Raw genomic sequence first — 17,160 nt, 5'->3', positions numbered from 1 at the left:
CATTTTGGGACTAACACATGGTTCAATTTTAATTCGCTTGCGCGTAGGGTTCTTTGGCAGTGGGAGGACCCGGAGAAAACCCACGAGGTTGGACAGGCGATCCTACTCCTTGTCACGTAAAACCGCGGGGATTCGAAACCACGCCAGTTGACTCAATGACAGGCCTTATGATACAGCACAGACTGCTAACCATTCGCCCATCCAACCCCCCACCAATGAAACAGTCTGTTGCAGCGAGTTCTTGGCGTGCGATGCACGGAACTGAGGGTATCCTACTAGAAACGTCAACGCTGATTGTTTAATCAAATGTCTGACGTCATAGGGTCAAAAGCTGCTCGTATGACCCCGACGCGACTCCCACTACAATTGGTCAGATCTTTATGTAGTAGAGGCCATCAAAATAATAACAAAAACCGCAACGAAATATAGATCTGTATTGGTAGCCAACCAAAATTAGTGACCTAAAGTATTACGTGAAGGCTTTGATAAGATGTACAGAGTTAAAGTGAGATCAAGCCTTCTATTGAAGATGGGGACCTACAGGTTAGCGAGCCAGTGTCTTACTAAACATGTTTAACACCAAATTATCCAAAAGGTTGACAGTGATAAATAATCTTAGTCTACCTGGACAAGGGGGACGGGATCACATATAGTTATGCACAAATTGCTTCAATACTGTTTTAGAATACAATAGATGTGTCTGGACAGAGGGGGGGGGGGGATCATAATAGTTAAGCACAAATTGCTTGAACACTATTTTAGAATACAATATGTGTGCCATGAAAAAAATTATGGCAACCAAAATGTTTGTTCAATTTAAGAATTGTAGGTATTTTACATAAAAGTAAGAACTGCTCTAGAAGTTACATGTATTGATGATACAACCCACATTCATATTTATTGCCCCAGATTGGAATTTTAAATCCTTGTTCACTACACAAAAGTTATTTACCTCTGCAAGAAATTATGTTTATTCTATAACATTATCATCATGAGAAGTAAAATACAGAAGATACAAAATATTTTTACTGATTTTCATTTCACACATTTCTTCTCATAATAATACAGTAGTTTAACAAAATTTTCTAAAGTTCATATCGAGTCTGCACAGCTATCACATTCGAAAATTCTGGGTGCCTATTTTTTATCTGATTTCTTGGTTAATTTTTTATAAATAAAAATTCCTAATAATGTTCCGTAAGTTGCTCCAACCCACTGAAATAAATAAGGAATACAATTATTGATCTAGAATGTCTGCTAAAAATGAAGCCTAATGGGGTTTAACGCCCACTTGACAAAACTAGGTCATTTTGGGACTAACACACGGTTCAATTTTTTTTAGTTCAATAATTTGCTTGCGTGTAGGGGTCTTTAGCAGTGGGAGAAAACCCATGAGGTTGGACACTACAGACGACCCTACTCCTCGTCACGTACAACGAGGGAATTGAAACCATGTCAGTTGACACAATGACAATGCGCACGCGCTGACCATTTGGCCATCATCCCTACACCCTAATAGTTGAAGAGTAAGTAAAGAGAATGGTTATTAGAATACAGATTTCTACAATCTTAAAATCTTAATAAATGTAATTCCCTTTACTGATACGATTCTCAAAATCTGTGACTTACCCCTAATTTTCCTCTAACTGTGTAGGAATTAAAATGCTTTTGAATTCCAGTAAATTTATACAAGGATTCATCTACCGGTCCACCAGCCATATTTGCAGATCTTTAGCAACAAGTTTCACTGAAAGGAAAACCTTTATATTTTATTATGGCAATGTTACAACTTACAGATTGACCACCGTTTTCAGTAATTAAAAATACAATTTTTCCAACAACCAGGGGCCATAATCCAGGAAGTTACGTTCAGATATGCGCGATTAACAAAAGGAATCAAGATCTTAGTGTGTAACGGTGATATATTCAAACGTTTTTTTAAACAATTAGGGACCATAATTCAGGAAGTTCCAATCCGATATGCACAACTATCGAAAGGAACCAAGATCCATGAGTTATAAACATGCATTTCAATTTCATCAAATTGGGTGAAAATTGTGTCCACAAGCTGAAAACGTGATCGTTTGTACAATCACTGAATCAGGGACCATAATCCATACAGTTATGGTACGATACATGCCAATATCGAAAGGAACCAAGATCTTTGGGAGACAGACCTATATTTTAAGTTTTGTCAAAATCAGATCAAAATTGTGACCTGTAGTGCTGTAGAGTGTCCAAAAACAAAGTGTGGACGGATGGAGGTGACGACAATATACGTCCACATGAAAATGTGGGCGTATAACAACATTGTTCAATACCGTAATGTTGCCATTCTTTTTTCTCGAGTTAGATAGGACTAAAAAAGTTGGACCTCCTGTATGTAGATGTATGTTATTCTGATCATTCCTTAGAACAACAGTCCAATAATTATTACTTGGTTACAATGAACATGGACTAATGAAAAAAGTATAATCTACATTCATGATATTAACACTACATTTTTTCGGAATATACCGTAATGCAAAGGTTAGTGGTAAGAGTTTTAGAATTGTTTATTACTCAGTTTGGCAATGAATGGAAATCTACGATTTATAAAGTAGATAGTATGGCCCAGAATACAAATCATGTCAAATGACCTTCACAGACAAAAATCAAGTTCAGAAAAGTTGTTTTGTTGAGTCAATTGCCATTCGTCTTCAATAAAATCGTACATTTAACAAGAACCAAACTCTAAATCGGCTATAAAAAGCTAACAGATTATAAATCCAAAATGAATATCATTAACAATGGTCTTAAATCTCACCAAAGTTCTGCCGATCTGTTTTACTATGAAAATAGTAGAGACGTGAGGGTACTTGAGGAACAAAATTTAGGAACACACATCTTGGGAAACGAAATAAACATTTTTACGAAACGAAATAGGAATATTATTACGTTCACAATTTATACACTTCTCTCGACACAAGACCATATAATATCAAAAGTATTCTAAAAAAAAAAAACCATGTGGTTCTAACATTTATTAAATGGATTGATCTTAAGGTAAGTGTTTACCATATGAAGCCTAGATTAATTAGTCGGACTCCTACTGATTTTCCTTTGCTTGTGTCTGTATTAGTTTAAATTATATCCGCAAGCAATAGAAATAGGCCAGTCTATAACTTCAATGCACGTTTTAAATCTCCAAAGTTATCATATAACATTTTTGAGTTGATGGTTATGTTTGGAATCAGCGGATAAGCTTATATACTTTCAAGTTTCCCCTTTAATCTACGTGTATTCATATGATTATTTATATTATTATTGAAACGAGAATCGGTTGAACGGGTACTCGGGTTGTGGAATTAATTCTCCCTACCCCACATAAATAATAGATTAAATCGAGAGTCGGATCTACAAGGCACTGTTTTAAACACCCACAGCAGCCATCCATGCCCAGACAATCTGACTTTTCGGGCAGACGGGTAAAATGAAAACAAAAATTATTACTTCGTTTAGTTGGCAAATAAAGTGCCCGAAATCTAATAAAACACTACTTTTCTTTTAAAGAAAATTTCCCAAAAGAAGTATTTATCGGGTGGTTATTTCACATAAAAGTATGTCAAATTTGGTATATATGGAAAGTAGAGACACCCAATCTTACTAGAAAAATACTGGATTACCCGAAAAACGCCCATGGGGCAAGCACTTGGCTATTGTCAGGGTATCACTAATTGGCAACCCGACTGTTATCTGCCAGCTTATTGTGTGCCAGCTTAAGTGAGGGAACGGTTGTTATTTCCTGATCAAATTGAGGGGTGTCAACGTACAAAAGACTCCGCAAGTAAACGGCGGAAAAAGAAGTTGACAAAAATAATTAAGAATTACAATAAGTAACTAGAACTGCGAAGCAGTAATGACGGGTTTCACCGGTGCCACGTTACCCTTGAACTTATGTCACTTCCGGTACCAATGAAACCGTTAAACAGGTTTCCACATAAGCATTGCACACATGAAATAAAATGGACACAGAAACAACCAAATCCAGCAACCAATTCATTTGCTACATGTCAGTGATCCTGTCAAAATTACATTACTTCCGGTGATAATGAAAATGTTAAATTGGTTTATGAAATCAGAAATAGCATCATCACATGTTGAAAATTTTATGTAAATCCTATAATAATTGCCACCTTTATAGACCAAAAACCTTGAAAAATGACTTGTAGAAAATCGCCTATTTCTCTGCAACCGTACAAGTTAGAAACCATTTTGAGGTATCTGTATGATCGAATGAGTTCATTCTATTTGTTGATTGGAATCAAATATCATAATTTTAAAAACATTACAAATCTGATTCATTTGAATAAAATATCTGTTTTGAAGGCTAAAAATACAGTTTTTGCCAAAATGACGTTACTTCCGGTGATAATGAAAATCTTAAATTACTTGTATGAAATCGTAAATGGCATTATGTATCACACAGTGAAAATTTCATGAAAATCGAATAATAATTGACACTTTTATTGACAAAAAAACCTTAAAAAGTGACCTGTTGAAAATTGCCTATTTCTCCGCAACTGAACAAGTTAGAAACCATTTTGTGATATCTATATGATCGTAAGGGTTCATTGTATTAGTTGATTTGAATCAAATATCAAAATTTTAAACAAATAACAAATATGACTCATTTGAATAAATTACTGGTTTCGAAGGCTATAAATACAATTTTTGCCCAAATTACGTCATTTCCGGTGATATTGAAAATGTTAAATTGGTTTGACCTAGTTAAAATTGACATTACACATCAAATGGTGTCACTTTTATGAAAATCGAATAATAATTGACTCTTTTACAGGCAAACTAGCGTAAAAAGTGACTCATGCAAAATTGCCCATTTCTCGGCAACTGCGCATATTACAAATTAATTTTCACATACATTCTCTCCGTATAGATTATTGCTACGAGTTTATGAAAGTTACGAAGTAATATTTTAAAATATGAAAACGCTGGATGGGTTGTAAATAGCTTAATTTTACACCTTTTTTCACCTTTTAATCGAAATAGCCCGAAAACGGAATCGAAATTAAAAAACATGGTCCCAACATTTTGTGCGCCTTTAAAAGGCGCACAATTTCAGTTATACCAGATTTGAAAAAAATAATATTTGCTTTCGAAAAATGGTACCTAACTGTCAAAATTGTAGTTTTTTGTCAATTTACGCCACTTCCGGGGCCGACAGATAACACTATTGGTAACAAAAAAAATGACAATTGAGACAACGGGGCATATGAACTTTGTTTTATACAAATCGAACAATAAATAATTAATCTAGAACTGAAAAACTGAATTAGCCAATGGGGGCCAAGGAAAATTACCGAGACAAAAAATTTTCACATTTTTGCCCAAGTCAGAGGACTCGTTATATTTGTGTAAAACACGATTAAAAAATATTCATAAATAAAAAAGTTTTTTGTAAAAATTTAAATTTTCTAAATTTAGCGCCTAATATCTGCGAAGATTTGCCGAAAATCAAAAATAAAAAGTAGCGTAGCTATGTGCCCCGTCTCCGGCTATGCCAAAATGCATCGAAAGTTAAAATCCAATGATTATTGTTAAAATTACTGCAATATTTCTAAAAACGATAGCTTCGGTGATTTCGGACATTTCGCATTGTCGCAGAACGTTCAAAATAGCTTTATCCTCTAAGTCACACCCACTTTTCCGATAAAACCGAAGAAATCGTAACGATCCGACAATCAGTTGCTGAGATCTACTCAAAACAAAAGAAGAATAATAACTAGAACTGCGAAGCAGTAATGACGGGTTTCACCGGTGCCACGTTACCCTTGAACTTATGTCACTTCCGGTACCAATGAAACCGTTAAACAGGTTTCCACATAAGCATTGCACACATGAAATAAAATGGACGCAGAAACAACCAAATCCAGCAATCAATTCATTTGCTACATGTCAGTGATCCTGTCAAAATTACATTACTTCCGGTGATAATGAAAATGTTAAATTGGTTTATGAAATCAGAAATAGCATCATCACATGTTGAAAATTTTATGTAAATCCTATAATAATTGCCACCTTTATAGACCAAAAACCTTGAAAAATGACTTGTAGAAAATCGCCTATTTCTCTGCAACCGTACAAGTTAGAAACCATTTTGAGGTATCTGTATGATCGAATGAGTTCATTCTATTTGTTGATTGGAATCAAATATCATAATTTTAAAAACATTACAAATCTGATTCATTTGAATAAAATATCTGTTTTGAAGGCTAAAAATACAGTTTTTGCCAAAATGACGTTACTTCCGGTGATAATGAAAATCTTAAATTACTTGTATGATATCGTAAATGGCATTATGTATCACACAGTGAAAATTTCATGAAAATCGAATAATAATTGACACTTTTATTGACAAAAAAACCTTAAAAAGTGACCTGTTGAAAATTGCCTATTTCTCCGCAACTGAACAAGTTAGAAACCATTTTGTGATATCTATATGATCGTAAGGGTTCATTGTATTAGTTGATTTGAATCAAATATCAAAATTTTAAACAAATAACAAATATGACGCATTTGAATAAATTACTGGTTTCGAAGGCTATAAATACAATTTTTGCCCAAATTACGTCATTTCCGGTGATATTGAAAATGTTAAATTGGTTTGACCTAGTTAAAATTGACATTACACATCAAATGGTGTCACTTTTATGAAAATCGAATAATAATTGACTCTTTTACAGGCAAACTAGCGTAAAAAGTGACTCATGCAAAATTGCCCATTTCTCGGCAACTGCGCATATTACAAATTAATTTTCACATACATTCTCTCCGTATAGATTATTGCTACGAGTTTATGAAAGTTACGAAGTAATATTTTAAAATATGAAAACGCTGGATGGGTTGTAAATAGCTTAATTTTACACCTTTTTTCACCTTTTAATCGAAATAGCCCGAAAACGGAATCGAAATTAAAAAAAATGGTCCCAACATTTTGTGCGCCTTTAAAGGGCGCACAATTTCAGTTATACCAGATTTGAAAAAAATAATATTTGCTTTCGAAAAATGGTACCTAACTGTCAAAATTGTAGTTTTTTGTCAATTTACGCCACTTCCGGTGCCGACAGATAACACTATTGGTAACAAAAAAAATGACAATTGAGACAACGGGGCATATGAACTTTGTTTTATACAAATCGAACAATAAATAATTAATCTAGGACTGAAAAACTGAATTAGCCAATGGGGGCCAAGGAAAATTACCGAGACAAAAAAATTTCACATTTTTGCCCAAGTCAGAGGACTCGTTATATTTGTGTAAAACACGATTAAAAAATATTCATAAATAAAAAAGTTTTTTGTAAAAATTTAAATTTTCTAAATTTAGCGCCTAATATCTGCGAAGATTTGCCGAAAATCAAAAATCAAAAGTAGCGTAGCTATGTGCCCCGTCTCCGGCTATGCCAAAATGCATCGAAAGTTAAAATCCAATGATTATTGTTAAAATTACTGCAATATTTCTAAAAACGATAGCTTCGGTGATTTCGGACATTTCGCATTGTCGCAGAACGTTCAAAATAGCTTTATCCTCTAAGTCACACCCACTTTTCCGATAAAACCGAAGAAATCGTAACGATCCGACAATCAGTTGCTGAGATCTACTCAAAACAAAAGAAGAATAATAACTAGAACTGCGAAGCAGTAATGACGGGTTTCACCGGTGCCACGTTACCCTTGAACTTATGTCACTTCCGGTACCAATGAAACCGTTAAACAGGTTTCCACATAAGCATTGCACACATGAAATAAAATGGACGCAGAAACAACCAAATCCAGCAATCAATTCATTTGCTACATGTCAGTGATCCTGTCAAAATTACATTACTTCCGGTGATAATGAAAATGTTAAATTGGTTTATGAAATCAGAAATAGCATCATCACATGTTGAAAATTTTATGTAAATCCTATAATAATTGCCACCTTTATAGACCAAAAACCTTGAAAAATGACTTGTAGAAAATCGCCTATTTCTCTGCAACCGTACAAGTTAGAAACCATTTTGAGGTATCTGTATGATCGAATGAGTTCATTCTATTTGTTGATTGGAATCAAATATCATAATTTTAAAAACATTACAAATCTGATTCATTTGAATAAAATATCTGTTTTGAAGGCTAAAAATACAGTTTTTGCCAAAATGTCGTTACTTCCGGTGATAATGAAAATCTTAAATTACTTGTATGATATCGTAAATGGCATTATGTATCACACAGTGAAAATTTCATGAAAATCGAATAATAATTGACACTTTTTTTTGACAAAAAAACCTTAAAAAGTGACCTGTTGAAAATTGCCTATTTCTCCGCAACTGAACAAGTTAGAAACCATTTTGTGATATCTATATGATCGTAAGGGTTCATTGTATTAGTTGATTTGAATCAAATATCAAAATTTTAAACAAATAACAAATATGACTCATTTGAATAAATTACTGGTTTCGAAGGCTATAAATACAATTTTTGCCCAAATTACGTCATTTCCGGTGATATTGAAAATGTTAAATTGGTTTGACCTAGTTAAAATTGACATTACACATCAAATGGTGTCACTTTTATGAAAATCGAATAATAATTGACTCTTTTACAGGCAAACTAGCGTAAAAAGTGACTCATGCAAAATTGCCCATTTCTCGGCAACTGCGCATATTACAAATTAATTTTCACATACATTCTCTCCGTATAGATTATTGCTACGAGTTTATGAAAGTTACGAAGTAATATTTTAAAATATGAAAACGCTGAATGGGTTGTAAATAGCTTAATTTTACACCTTTTTTCACCTTTTAATCGAAATAGCCCGAAAACGGAATCGAAATTAAAAAAAATGGTCCCAACATTTTGTGCGCCTTTAAAGGGCGCACAATTTCAGTTATACCAGATTTGAAAAAAATAATATTTGCTTTCGAAAAATGGTACCTAACTGTCAAAATTGTAGTTTTTTGTCAATTTACGCCACTTCCGGTGCCGACAGATAACACTATTGGTAACAAAAAAAATGACAATTGAGACAACGGGGCATATGAACTTTGTTTTATACAAATCGAACAATAAATAATTAATCTAGGACTGAAAAACTGAATTAGCCAATGGGGGCCAAGGAAAATTACCGAGACAAAAATTTTTCACATTTTTGCCCAAGTCAGAGGACTCGTTATATTTGTGTAAAACACGATTAAAAAATATTCATAAATAAAAAAGTTTTTTGTAAAAATTTAAATTTTCTAAATTTAGCGCCTAATATCTGCGAAGATTTGCCGAAAATCAAAAATCAAAAGTAGCGTAGCTATGTGCCCCGTCTCCGGCTATGCCAAAATGCATCGAAAGTTAAAATCCAATGATTATTGTTAAAATTACTGCAATATTTCTGAAAACGATAGCTTCGGTGATTTCGGACATTTCGCATTGTCGCAGAACGTTCAAAATAGCTTTATCCTCTAAGTCACACCCACTTTTCCGATAAAACCGAAGAAATCGTAACGATCCGACAATCAGTTGCTGAGATCTACTCAAAACAAAAGAAGAATAATAATAATAAGAATAACTAGAACTGCGATGCAGTAATGACGGGTTTCACCGGTGCCACTTTACCCTAAACATGTTACTTCCCGTACCAATGAAACCATTAAACAGGTTTCCACATAAGCATTGCACACATCAAATAAAATGGACGCCGAATCAACAAAATCCAGCAATATCAATTCATTTTATACATTTGTTACATGTAAGTGTACTGTACTTCCGGTGATAATGAAAATGTTCAATTACTTTTATGAAATCAGAAATGACATAGGGCATCACATGGTGAAAATTGTATGTAAATCGAATAACAATTGCCACTTTTATAGACCAAAAACCTTGAAAAGTGACTTGTAGAAAATCGCCTATTTCTCTGCAACCGTACAAGTTAGAAACCATTTTCTGGTATCTGTATGATCGTATGGGTTCAATCTATTTGCTGATTGGAATCAAATATCATAATTTTAAAAACAATACAAATAAGACTCATTTGAAAAAAATATCTGTTTTGAAGGCTAAAAATACAGTTTTTGCCAAAATGACGTTACTTCCGGTGATAATGAAAATGTTAAATTAGTTCTATGAAATCATAAATGACACAAGATATCATATGGTGAAAATTTTATGAAAATCGAATAATAACTGACACTTTTATAGACCAAAAACCTTGAAAAGTGACTTAAGGAAAATCGCCCATTTCTCTGCAACCGTACAAGTTAGAAACCATTTTGTGGTATCTGTATGATCGTATGGGTTCAATCTATTTGATCAATAGAATCAAATATCATAATTTGAAAAAAATAACAAATACGAATCATTTGAATAAAATATTGTTTTTTGAAGGCTAAAATTTAAGTTTTGAGCAAATGACGTCATTTCCGGTGGCAGCGCAAGGGGTAAAATGGTTTGACATAGTCCACTATGGCATTAGGCATCCAATGGCGAAAGAAAATTGAAAATCGAATAATAATTGATTCTTTTACAGCCAAAATTACGTGAAAAGTGACTCATGCAAAATTGCCTATTTCTCGGCAACTGCTTATATTACAAACTAATTTTCACATACATTCTCTTCGTATGGATTATAGCTACAAGTTTATAAAAGTTACGTAAAAATATTTTAAAATCTGAAAAGCCTGAATGAGTTGTAAATAGGTCAATTTTACGCCTTTTTTCACCTCTGAATCCAATTTGCTAGAAAATGAAAAAGAAATTTAAAAAACTGCTTCCGACATTTTTTGCGCCTTTAAAGGACACACTCTTTGAGTCATATAATTTTTCAAAAAAATAATATTTGTTTTCAAAAAATGGTACCTAACTGTCAAAATTGTAGTTTTTGGTAAAATTATGCCACTTCCGGTGCCGACAGATAACACTTTTGGTAATAAAAAAAATGACAATTGAGACAACGAAGCATATGAACTTTGTTTTATACAAATCGAACAATAAAAAATTAAGCTAGGACTGAAAAACTGAATTAGCCAATGGAGGCCAAGGAAAATTACTGAGACAAAAAATTTTAACATTTTTGCGCAAGTCAGATGACTCTTTAATTCTGTGCACAACACGAGTAAAAAATATTCATCAATAAAAAAGTTTTTTGTAAAATTTTAAATTTCCGAAATTTGGCGCCTAATATCTTCGAATTTTTGCTGAAAATCAAAAATCGAAAGTAGCGCAGCTATGTGCCCTGTCTCCAGCTATGCCAAAATGTATCGAAAGTTAAAATCCCATGATTATTGTTAAAATTACCGCAATATTTGTAAAAACGATAACTTCGGTGATTTCGGACATTTCGCATTGTCGCAGAACGTTCAAAATAGCTTTATCCTCTAAGTCACACCCACTTTCCCAGTAAAACCGAAGAAATCGTAACGATGCGACAAGTAGTTGCTGAGATCTACTCAAAACAAAAGAAGAATAATAATAATAATAAGAACTAGAACTGCGAAGCAGTAATGACGGGTTTCACCGGTGCCACGTTACCCTTGAACTTATGTCACTTCCGGTACCAATGAAACCGTTAAACAGGTTTCCACATAAGCATTGCACACATGAAATAAAATGGACGCAGAAACAACCAAATCCAGCAATCAATTCATTTGCTACATGTCAGTGATCCTGTCAAAATTACATTACTTCCGGTGATAATGAAAATGTTAAATTGGTTTATGAAATCAGAAATAGCATGATCACATGGTGAAAATTTTATGTAAATCCTATAATAATTGCCACCTTTATAGACCAAAAACCTTGAAAAATGACTTGTAGAAAATCGCCTATTTCTCTGCAACCGTACAAGTTAGAAACCATTTTGAGGTATCTGTATGATCGAAGGAGTTCATTCTATTTGTTGATTGGAATCAAATATCATAATTTTAAAAACATTACAAATCTGATTCATTTGAATAAAATATCTGTTTTGAAGGCTAAAAATACAGTTTTTGCCAAAATGACGTTACTTCCGGTGATAATGAAAATCTGAAATTACTTGTATGAAATCGTAAATGGCATTATGTATCACACAGTGAAAATTTCATGAAAATCGAATAATAATTGAGACTTTTATTGACAAAAAACCTTAAAAAGTGACCTGTTGAAAATTGCTTATTTCTCCGCAACTGAACAAGTTAGAAACCATTTTGTGATATCTATATGATCGTAAGGGGTCATTGTATTAGTTGATTTGAATCAAATATCAAAATTTTAAACAAATAACAAATATGACTCATTTGAATAAATTACTGGTTTCGAAGGCTATAAATACAATTTTTGCCCAAATTACGTCATTTCCGGTGATATTGAAAGGGTTAATTTGGTTTGACCTAGTTAAAATTGACATTACACATCAAATGGTGTCACTTTTATGAAAATCGAATAATAATTGACTCTTTTACAGGCAAACTAGCGTAAAAAGTGACTCATGCAAAATTGCCCATTTCTCGGCAACTGCGCATATTACAAATTAATTTTCACATACATTCTCTCCGTATAGATTATTGCTACGAGTTTATGAAAGTTACGAAGTAATATTTTAAAATATGAAAACGCTGGATGGGTTGTAAATAGCTTAATTTTACACCTTTTTTCACCTTTTAATCGAAATAGCCCGAAAACGGAATCGAAATTAAAAAAACTGGTCCCAACATTTTGTGCGCCTTTAAAGGGCGCACAATTTCAGTTATACCAGATTTGAAAACAATAATATTTGCTTTCGAAAAATGGTACCTAACTGTCAAAATTGTAGTTTTTTGTCAATTTACGCCACTTCCGGTGCCGACAGATAACACTATTGGTAACAAAAAAAATGACAATTGAGACAACGGAGCATATGAACTTTGTTTTATACAAATCGAACAATAAATAATTAATCTAGGACTGAAAAACTGAATTAGCCAATGGGGGCCAAGGAAAATTACCGAGACAAAAAATTTTCACATTTTTGCCCAAGTCAGAGGGCTCGTTATATTTGTGTAAAACACGACTAAAAAATATTCATAAATAAAAAAGTTTTTTGTAAAAATTTAAATTTTCTAAATTTAGCGCCTAATATCTGCGAAGATTTGCCAAAAATCAAAAATCAAAAGTAGCGCAGCTATGTGCCCTGTCTCCAGCTATGCCAAAATGTATCGAAAGTTAAAATCCCATGATTATTGTTAAAATTACCGCAATATTTGTAAAAACGATAACTTCGGTGATTTCGGACATTTCGCATTGTCGCAGAACGTTCAAAATAGCTTTATCCTCTAAGTCACACCCACTTTCCCAGTAAAACCGAAGAAATCGTAACGATGCGACAAGTAGTTGCTGAGATCTACTCAAAACAAAAGAAGAATAATAATAATAATAAGAACTAGAACTGCGAAGCAGTAATGACGGGTTTCACCGGTGCCACGTTACCCTTGAACTTATGTCACTTCCGGTACCAATGAAACCGTTAAACAGGTTTCCACATAAGCATTGCACACATGAAATAAAATGGACGCAGAAACAACCAAATCCAGCAATCAATTCATTTGCTACATGTCAGTGATCCTGTCAAAATTACATTACTTCCGGTGATAATGAAAATGTTAAATTGGTTTATGAAATCAGAAATAGCATGATCACATGGTGAAAATTTTATGTAAATCCTATAATAATTGCCACCTTTATAGACCAAAAACCTTGAAAAATGACTTGTAGAAAATCGCCTATTTCTCTGCAACCGTACAAGTTAGAAACCATTTTGAGGTATCTGTATGATCGAAGGAGTTCATTCTATTTGTTGATTGGAATCAAATATCATAATTTTAAAAACATTACAAATCTGATTCATTTGAATAAAATATCTGTTTTGAAGGCTAAAAATACAGTTTTTGCCAAAATGACGTTACTTCCGGTGATAATGAAAATCTGAAATTACTTGTATGAAATCGTAAATGGCATTATGTATCACACAGTGAAAATTTCATGAAAATCGAATAATAATTGAGACTTTTATTGACAAAAAACCTTAAAAAGTGACCTGTTGAAAATTGCTTATTTCTCCGCAACTGAACAAGTTAGAAACCATTTTGTGATATCTATATGATCGTAAGGGGTCATTGTATTAGTTGATTTGAATCAAATATCAAAATTTTAAACAAATAACAAATATGACTCATTTGAATAAAAGACTGGTTTCGAAGGCTATAAATACAATTTTTGCCCAAATTACGTCATTTCCGGTGATATTGAAAGGGTTAATTTGGTTTGACCTAGTTAAAATTGACATTACACATCAAATGGTGTCACTTTTATGAAAATCGAATAATAATTGACTCTTTTACAGGCAAACTAGCGTAAAAAGTGACTCATGCAAAATTGCCCATTTCTCGGCAACTGCGCATATTACAAATTAATTTTCACATACATTCTCTCCGTATAGATTATTGCTACGAGTTTATGAAAGTTACGAAGTAATATTTTAAAATATGAAAACGCTGGATGGGTTGTAAATAGCTTAATTTTACACCTTTTTTCACCTTTTAATCGAAATAGCCCGAAAACGGAATCGAAATTAAAAAAACTGGTCCGAACATTTTGTGCGCCTTTAAAGGGCGCACAATTTCAGTTATACCAGATTTGAAAACAATAATATTTGCTTTCGAAAAATGGTACCTAACTGTCAAAATTGTAGTTTTTTGTCAATTTACGCCACTTCCGGTGCCGACAGATAACACTATTGGTAACAAAAAAAATGACAATTGAGACAACGGAGCATATGAACTTTGTTTTATACAAATCGAACAATAAATAATTAATCTAGGACTGAAAAACTGAATTAGCCAATGGGGGCCAAGGAAAATTACCGAGACAAAAAATTTTCACATTTTTGCCCAAGTCAGAGGGCTCGTTATATTTGTGTAAAACACGACTAAAAAATATTCATAAATAAAAAAGTTTTTTGTAAAAATTTAAATTTTCTAAATTTAGCGCCTAATATCTGCGAAGATTTGCCCAAAATCAAAAATCAAAAGTAGCGCAGCTATGTGCCCTGTCTCCAGCTATGCCAAAATGTATCGAAAGTTAAAATCCCATGATTATTGTTAAAATTACCGCAATATTTGTAAAAACGATAACTTCGGTGATTTCGGACATTTCGCATTGTCGCAGAACGTTCAAAATAGCTTTATCCTCTAAGTCACACCCACTTTCCCAGTAAAACCGAAGAAATCGTAACGATGCGACAAGTAGTTGCTGAGATCTACTCAAAACAAAAGAAGAATAATAATAATAACTAGAACTGCGATGCAGTAATGACGGGTTTCACCGGTGCCACTTTACCCTAAACATGTTACTTCCCGTACCAATGAAACCATTAAACAGGTTTCCACATAAGCATTGCACACATCAAATAAAATGGACGCCGAATCAACAAAATCCAGCAATATCAATTCATTTTATACATTTGTTACATGTAAGTGTACTGTACTTCCGGTGATAATGAAAATGTTCAATTACTTTTATGAAATCAGAAATGACATAGGGCATCACATGGTGAAAATTGTATGTAAATCGAATAACAATTGCCACTTTTATAGACCAAAAACCTTGAAAAGTGACTTGTAGAAAATCGCCTATTTCTCTGCAACCGTACAAGTTAGAAACCATTTTCTGGTATCTGTATGATCGTATGGGTTCAATCTATTTGCTGATTGGAATCAAATATCATAATTTTAAAAACAATACAAATAAGACTCATTTGAAAAAAATATCTGTTTTGAAGGCTAAAAATACAGTTTTTGCCAAAATGACGTTACTTCCGGTGATAATGAAAATGTTAAATTAGTTCTATGAAATCATAAATGACACAAGATATCATATGGTGAAAATTTTATGAAAATCGAATAATAACTGACACTTTTATAGACCAAAAACCTTGAAAAGTGACTTAAGGAAAATCGCCCATTTCTCTGCAACCGTACAAGTTAGAAACCATTTTGTGGTATCTGTATGATCGTATGGGTTCAATCTATTTGATCAATAGAATCAAATATCATAATTTGAAAAAAATAACAAATACGAATCATTTGAATAAAATATTGTTTTTTGAAGGCTAAAATTTAAGTTTTGAGCAAATGACGTCATTTCCGGTGGCAGCGCAAGGGGTAAAATGGTTTGACATAGTCCACTATGGCATTAGGCATCCAATGGCGAAAGAAAATTGAAAATCGAATAATAATTGATTCTTTTACAGCCAAAATTACGTGAAAAGTGACTCATGCAAAATTGCCTATTTCTCGGCAACTGCTTATATTACAAACTAATTTTCACATACATTCTCTTCGTATGGATTATAGCTACAAGTTTATAAAAGTTACGTAAAAATATTTTAAAATCTGAAAAGCCTGAATGAGTTGTAAATAGGTCAATTTTACGCCTTTTTTCACCTCTTAATCCAATTTGCTAGAAAATGAAAAAGAAATTAAAAAAACTGCTTCCGACATTTTTTGCGCCTTTAAAGGACACACTCTTTGAGTCATATAATTTTTCAAAAAAATAATATTTGTTTTCAAAAAATGGTACCTAACTGTCAAAATTGTAGTTTTTGGTAAAATTATGCCACTTCCGGTGCCGACAGATAACACTTTTGGTAATAAAAAAAATGACAATTGAGACAACGAAGCATATGAACTTTGTTTTATACAAATCGAACAATAAAAAATTAAGCTAGGACTGAAAAACTGAATTAGCCAATGGAGGCCAAGGAAAATTACTGAGACAAAAAATTTTAACATTTTTGCGCAAGTCAGATGACTCTTTAATTCTGTGCACAACACGAGTAAAAAATATTCATCAATAAAAAAGTTTTTTGTAAAATTTTAAATTTCCGAAATTTGGCGCCTAATATCTTCGAATTTTTGCTGAAAATCAAAAATCGAAAGTAGCGCAGCTATGTGCCCTGTCTCCAGCTATGCCAAAATGTATCGAAAGTTAAAATCCCATGATTATTGTTAAAATTACCGCAATATTTGTAAAAACGATAACTTCGGTGATTTCGGACATTTCGCATTGTCGCAGAACGTTCAAAATAGCTTTATCCTCTAAGTCACACCCACT

General features: G+C 33.0%; 1 long non-coding RNA gene across 1 annotated transcript; it reads right to left on the bottom strand.

Moving 5' to 3' along the window:
* Window positions 1–955: 955 nt before the first annotated feature.
* LOC126814256 (uncharacterized) lies at window positions 956–1,747 on the bottom strand. Its single transcript, XR_007677456.2, has 2 exons — window positions 1,630–1,747; window positions 956–1,215 (listed from the first exon to the last, which is right to left on the bottom strand). It is a non-coding gene; the product is annotated as an uncharacterized LOC126814256 (long non-coding RNA).
* Window positions 1,748–17,160: the final 15,413 nt, after the last annotated feature.

Source organism: Patella vulgata, chromosome 3 (assembly GCF_932274485.2).
Source record: "Patella vulgata chromosome 3, xgPatVulg1.2, whole genome shotgun sequence".
NCBI classification, from domain to species: Eukaryota; Metazoa; Mollusca; class Gastropoda; family Patellidae; genus Patella; species Patella vulgata.
This window is presented reverse-complemented; position numbering and strand designations above follow the sequence as displayed.